Source organism: Triticum urartu, chromosome 6, assembly GCF_003073215.2.
Source record: "Triticum urartu cultivar G1812 chromosome 6, Tu2.1, whole genome shotgun sequence".
Classification (NCBI taxonomy): domain Eukaryota; kingdom Viridiplantae; phylum Streptophyta; class Magnoliopsida; order Poales; family Poaceae; genus Triticum; species Triticum urartu.
The window spans coordinates 402890560-402898175 of NC_053027.1; positions in this window are offsets into that span (position 1 = coordinate 402890560).

Here is a 7616-nt window from a genome sequence, read left to right on the forward strand (position 1 = left end):
TTGCCATGGATCCGTCATTAGAGTTTGTCGGTGTTCATCCGTGTTCGTCATCGTCCTTCTTTTCCTTTGTTTAGATCCATGTCTTAGATCCAAAAAAACATGGGAATCTTGCGTGGTGGTAGTTTTAGCACTTGTTTTAATACTAGATCATATCCCCACCGTGACAGATCTCCTCTAGGGCTTCTCTGTTTTTCCACTGCCACCTTTTGTAGATGAATTTATTCTTTTTTTTCTAAACAACAGTAGATCCAAATTTGTAACCTCCATCTGTGGAACTTGTTTGTCTCAGTACTTAGCCAATGTTGCTTCCGGCAACTCTTTGAACATCTTAGTCATGGCGGCTTACCCTGCCGGATTATCTTTTCTTCATATATCATTAGCCCTTGCTTAAGCCGCCATCATAAACATGCACTGTAATTGTTAATTTGCAATCCCACCAATTAACTTGAGCCGGCAAACTATTTCCTTTTAGATTTTGTTTGCATCATGTCGCCGAAGACGATGACAACTTGCAACTGGGTCCCTTCCACAGTCACCGAGAGCACCTTGAAAGACTTCGTCACTGTTGGATACTTACCAGAGAGGAGTGTCATGTCTTATCGTACTCCTGATTCAACTGAAGAAAAACCTCAGCCGAAGGATGGCGAAATTATTGTCTTCACTGATCATATGACCCGGGGCTTCTCGCCGTCCGGCTCAAAATTCTTTAGAGATGTACTGCACTTTTTCAAACTTCATCTGCAAGATATTAGACCCAATTCCGTATCAAATATCTGTAACTTCCAAGTTTTCTGTGAAGTTTACCTTCAAGAAGAACCTACTTTTGAACTCTTTAGGGTGTACTTCTACCAGAACCGCCAGAACGAGAACACCAATGGTCCCATTTTGGAACTTGGCGGAATTTCAATTCAACACAGACGGGATGCCATCTGATACGTCTCCAACGTATCTATAATTTTTGATTGTTCCATGTTATATTATATTCTGCTTTGGACATTATTGAGATTTATTATACACTTTTATATTATTTTTGGGACTAACCTATTAATCGGAGGCTGTCGGCGTTCTGGGAACGGGGGTCCCCAGACTTGCCTGCCTGCGGCCTGCGGCGTGGCTCAAAGGGGGGCCCAGCGCGGCCCATCTTCATCAACACAGACCCAAGACCCTCGCGAGGGGCCAAGCCTCGTGGGGCGGACGACATAGAGCTTCCTCAGGCACGACCTCATCAGGCTAGCTCGCGAGGAGGCAGAGAGATCAAGGCGGGGTACCTCACGAGGTGCCCGTGACGCAAGCCATGACGACCAAGGGTGCCAGGCGGGCGCCAGCCCGCGCAGTGTCCTCCTTTCCTCTTTGGTGCAAAGGGAGCAAGCGCAGGCGAGAGCATCAAGCAAAGGCACCCGTTTAGGTGCAACGAGACCAAGACCAGCCCAACGGCAGGGAGGAAGTCATTGTGGAGCCCAAGCTAGCGTCACCACCAGAGCCTTTGGCAGGCGAGGACCAACTTTAGTCAAGATAAGCGTACCCGATGTTCCCCTTCAAAATGGCCAATTGTTGGCGCCCTTCCCGCTCAATATTTGGGAAGAGGCCCAGGGCTTTTTCCTATAAATAGTACTAGCCACCCCCAGATGGGATGAGATGGGATCAGGTAGATGAGACCAGGGATAAGATCAGAGCGGCAAGAGAGAGAGAGAAGGGTGGCTGAACTCCTCCTAGCAGTTCATCCCCCCAGCCAAGAACAGACCCTCGCGAGGCTGTTCTTCCTTGTATTGCTCATCATCATCAGCCCAAGAGGCAATCCACCAAACCACACTGGAGTAGGGTATTACACAACAATGGTGGCCCGAACCAGTATAAACCCTGTGTCTCTTGTGTTGTTCTTTCCATAGCTTAGATCTTAGTGAGGCGGTGGGGTGCAGGTAGGTATAAGGTGAAATCTCCGCGCGCACTCCAGTGTTAGAACCTCAAGGGTCTGCCAGAACCCGAAACCCGACAGAGGCCCAACCCAAAATTGCTGTTTTTTTGCCTATTTTAGGGTTTCACAGAAAGAGAATATCAAACGGAGTCCAAACGGAATGAAACCTTCGGGAACGTGATTTTCAGAACGAACATGATCCAGAGGACTTGGACCCTACGTCAAGACATCAACCAGGAGGCCACGAGGTAGGGGGCGCGCCTACCCCCTGGGCGCGCCCTCCACCCTCATGGGCCCCCTGTTGCTCCACCGACGTACTCCTTCCTCCTATATATACCTACGTACCCCCAAACTACTAGATACGGAGCCAAAACCCTAATTCCACCATCGTACCTTTCTGTATCCACGAGATCCCATCTTGGGGCCTGTTCCGGAGCTCCACCGGAGGGGGCATAGCTAATTCACGGAGGGCTTCTACATCAACACCATAGCCCTTCCGATGAAGTGTGAGTAGTTTACCTCAGACCTACGGGTCCATATTATTAGCTAGATGGCTTCTTCTCTCTTTTTGGATGTCAATACAAAGTTCTCCCCCTCTCTTGTGGAGATCTATTCGATGTAATCTTATTTTGTGGTGTGTTTGTTGAGACCAATGAATTGTGGGTTTATGATCAAGTTTATCTATGAACAATATTTGAATCTTCTCTCAATTCTTTTATGTATGATTGGTTATCTTTGCAAGTCTCTTCGAATTATCAGTTTGGTTTGGCCTACTAGATTGATCTTTCTTGCAATGGGAGAAGTGCTTAGCTTTGGGTTTCAATCTTGCGGTGTCCTTTCCCAGTGACAGTAGGGGCAACAAGGCACGTATTGTATTGTTTCCATCGAGGATAACAAGATGGGGTTTATTTCATATTGCATGAGTTTATCCCTCTACATCACGTCATCTTGCTTAAAGCTTTACTCTGTTCTCTTGAACTTAATACTCTAGATACATGCTGGATAGCGGTCGATGTGTGGAGTAATAGTAGTAGATGCAGGCAGGAGTCGGTCTACTTGTTTCAGACGTGATGCATATATACATGATCATACCTAGATATTCTCATAACTATGCTCAATTCTGTCAATTGCTCAACAATAATTTGTTTACCCGTTGTGAATACTTATGCTCTCGAGAGAAGCCACTAGTGAAACCTATGGCCCCCGGGTCTATCTTCCATCATATTAATCTTCCAATACTTAGTTATTTCCTTTGCCTTTTATTTTACTTTGCATCTTTATCATAAGAATACCAAAAATATTATCTTATCATATCTATCAGATCTCACTCTCGTAAGTGACCGTGTAGGGATTGACAACCCCTTATCGCGTTGGTTGCGAGGATTTATTTGTTTGTGTAGGTATGAGGGACTCATGCGTGGCCTCCTACTGTATTGATACCTTGGTTCTCAAAAACTGAGGGAAATACTTACGCTACTCTGCTGCATCACCCTTTCCTCTTCAAGGGAAAACCAACCCAAGTGCCCAAGAGGTAGCACCATCTTTCCTCTAGTAGTCCTGCCAAGCCATCCCAAGGACTGGAATCAAACATAGTTCTATTGCAAAGATACCTCGCTGTCTGATGAAAATCCGATGTCGGGTTATCATGCTAATTGTATTAATGGAAAGCACCCACTTCCTGATAAACTCACCCCTGCCGAACGCAAGAAACTTGTCCCCAAAATCAGGAAAGTCCAAGCCTTGTTAGGAAATGGCTTGACCGGAGTTGACTTGATCCGCTGCTGGGTCGCATGGCAGATCGTACCTTTAAGACGCCGATCCGGCTTGATGTGTTCATACACTGGAGGAACTGATGATCCTTTACGTCATAACTGTGTGCGTTTGACTGAAGGGGCCATCGTTGAGATGGCAACCACACTTGTCCAAAACAAATATGAAGATTGCAGCCTCGTGGGTTTGAACCCTTTCTGCAAGCTTGACCCAGCTCCAGAGGTAAATCTTTTGACTCTTTTTTCCTTCCACATCGCATGAACTTCAATATATTATCCTTCCACAGGCGAAATCTGACTTTTGGAAAGACAAATATGACCATGAGGCGGCTAAAAAGGCTAGAGCTGCTGCGAGAGCCGCCAAGAAAACCGTCAGAAAGTCTAAGAAGAAGCCAACTGCCTCTGATTTACTCAAGCTGGATGACACCTTTGAGTCGGAGGTAGCCCTTGACTCTCTTGGCCTGTTTTTTAACAACCTTATTGACTCTCTTGGCCTGTAAATATTATTTCCTCCGACTCAGAACCTTTACCAAGGCAGAAACCTCGGCAGGTAACCCAGAAAGTAAGGTTTTCGCACCCCTTGGATTATTTAGATACTCATTTTCTTTTGAAACGGCAACAACATGAGAGCCATCGCTAGATCCGAACCGGTGGAGATGACGCCTTACCCTCCGGCTTGCCGAACACTCCTTGGAAATGCCAGATTGAGGTTCTCTTTGACCTTTAACCCTTGTATTTGTTCAATGAATTACCTTCATCAATCAATTTTGATTCCATCTTTGCAGGAGATTTCCCGTTCCTCCTTTGACGATTCATCACAAACTCAATTGCCGGCCTTCAAGACTGCCCCCGGCTAAAGATAACTATCCTTCTTATGTACCTTTATATATGCATCATTGTACTGACTTGTCTAAATCCTTTTTTAGCGGTAAAGCAAAGCCCAAGAAAGCAAAGGTGACAAAGCCGGCTGAGAATCCGAAAACCAGTGAACCGGAGTAGCCAACCCTCGTACCGGAACATCATGAAGAACCGGAGCAGTCAACTTTTGTGCCAGAACACACTGAACAGCTAGAGGACCCTGCTTTCAATGTTCAACCAGATTTACCTGAACCGTCTATGGATGAAAATGCTATTGATCCATCAAGTATTGAGACGTCAAGCTCAGCTAAGCTGCCAGAGAAGCACGGTGATGACGTTTTAATCAATGGTACCAGATTTGTTGAACCAGGGAACCCAGTTGTTCTGACAAGACACTCTGCCAAACAAGAAGTTATGGAAAGGCAGAAGGTGAGGTTTGATGTCTCCCACTATGCTCACCTGAGCATTAGCGAAGTGTTATCTGGTTATCTCAGTCAAGTGCACTCTAGTCGTGATTCAGAAATTGAAATGGTCAAACAGATGCACCAAAAATATGAGGTACGTTCTTCGGCTTATATAAGTTATATACCCTGCCAGCCTCCAAGTCTTCTGATTATGATAATATTGAATGATCTATAGACTAAGAATACCTTAGAAGCCTCTGTCTTAGACTCCCTCCAAGTCCGGTTTGCAACTAAACCAGATGCTTATAGTATTTCAATTTGCATGTGTAGTCCCCAAGGGCTGGTTTAATCAGTAGGAATGAGCTGGTCCTACTAGTCATTATGTAGAAGACCAAAAATTAACTGCATATCCCTCATGAGTCGGCTAGAACTATTACCGACGGCTCGTCTTTAATAAGAAACAAGCAATATGCATTAGCCCCCAAGTGCCAATTGTTGTTGCCTGCAAAACACTTGGGACTTTTTAGAAAGAGCCGTTTCCTTTGAAAAATTTCCGCTGACAGACATTAGCCGCCAAGTGCCAAGTGTTATTGCTTGCAAAGCACTTGGGACTTATTTTTTATAATCTGCCATGAAACTGAACAACCTTATGTTGTATGCAGGCTGCGACCGCAAAACTGGAATCCCAATTGTCTGAGGCCAAGACCCGGCTGGCGACTCAAGAGATTGAAACAAAGAAAGCTGAATCCAAATTCCAGTTGAGTGTGTCTAAAACACAAAAACTGAAGACCAGCTTTACTACAGAGAAAGAGGCTTGGGCCAATAAGAAGACTGCCTTGATGCAGCGTGTGGAGAAGGCTGAAGCGGCTCTGGAAGAAGTTACCGCTGAACTCACCGGTTTAAAGAACCGTGTGTCTCAGATAGTTTCTGCAATCTTCGGTAAGTCACCTTGTTACGTACTCAAAGTGGGTATTTTCCATTATAAGCCGCCACTTAACCCAATGTGTAAACTTTAAAGATCCCAGGAGCATAAATCTGAGCCGATATACCGTGGTAAAGCTTAAGGCAGTTTACACGCTGGTTGAACAATTGTACACCGGAGCTCAACGGGCTCTTGCCACTATCTCCCCCGTGAATCAAGGGCCGACTCTATTAAGTGACATCTTGAAGAATTTGTCCATCTTGCCCGCTCGGTTCCAAGAAATCAAGCGATCGTGTGCTTGAGTCGGAGCTGTAACAGCTTTAAGCCGTGCCAAAGCCTGGGTACCAGAATTAGACCCAGCGGACATAGCTAGTGGATATCCCAGCCTCAAAGAAGATGGAACGCCTTTCAACCAAGAAGATTTTGCTTCTTGTGTCAAGGAAATTCGCCCTCATGCTACCATCATTGGTGAAGAAACCAACCTCACCAAGTATCAACCGAGTTTTGATGCAGACAATAAGAAGATGGCGACTCCTTCATATAAAGTGATGAACTTAATCCCGTCGATTTGTAAGCACACTTTCGCCCCTAAGATTGACCTGTCTGGTCTGATTGATGATGAGGCTGAATTTGTCGCCCTTCATGGCTTTGACTGGTCCAAACACAACTTCTAGATAGTGGAAGAGGACGAACCGGCAAGGGATGAGGCGCAACCATCAAGTCAGCCAGGCCAAGACTCGTGAATTGGCTCTAGTTTATCATCTGCTGTATGGGAGACTGAAAAACAATTTTTCATTTTGGGCTCCAAGCGCCTTGTAATAGGCTAGCTTTAAACTTCTTGCTCTGCTATGCCATCGTGCATATTGTGCTGCTTATAACACTTATTTATCCGCTATGTGAAGATATGCTATATATCCCTTATGATATTAACAATTTTGAATATGTTCCTGCATACAACAGATAAAAGTGTCATGGTGGTTTACCACTGGACGAGTTATAATGCCCCAACATGAACTTATCATGATTTATAACCAAGGCTGGTCAAAATAATAATCATATATGAAAAAAACATCATACCTGTGATATTTGATCACACTTGTTGATTTTACCAATCCAGTGTAGTAAGGGTGATAACCTAAGACTTTGGATGCCGGTAGTTATCAGAGATTGCCGGCTTATGAACAAAACCGGACCGGGTTAATAAACACTGGATATTTACCTTTATTTTATACTGGCGACTTATAGTCGAAACCAGGCCGGGTTAATAAACACCGGTTAATGTCATATATGACTCAGAAGGCATTATAAGCCTTATTGTTTTTCAACCATGTATTACTATGTCACAAAATAAAAAAAAATCTCAAAAAGACATTCAAATCAAAAACAACAGAAAAAATCCGAGGCTTTCATAGTCCGCCAAGCCAAAATATCTTCTTCAATGAAACTAGCATTAGCCACTGGAAGGTACGCGCTTTCCGTGAGCCGCCCCTCATTGACCCAATCGACATTTTAACCCGGATAAGTTCATTTCTTATTTAAAGATAGACTTATCAGGAGTACGCGGGGTTAGAGTAGCATCGTGCATCACAGGCCGATTTATCCAAGTTTCAAGGAAGGCGGCTTTACAGCCTGAGCTTCTCCTTGCTATCCATAAACCGTGCCCTCTCATGACAAACCGGCGTTTTAACCTTAACGAGTTCAGGGTCTTGTTTAAAAGATTGACTGTCAAGAGTTCGGCGGGTCAGTCAGGA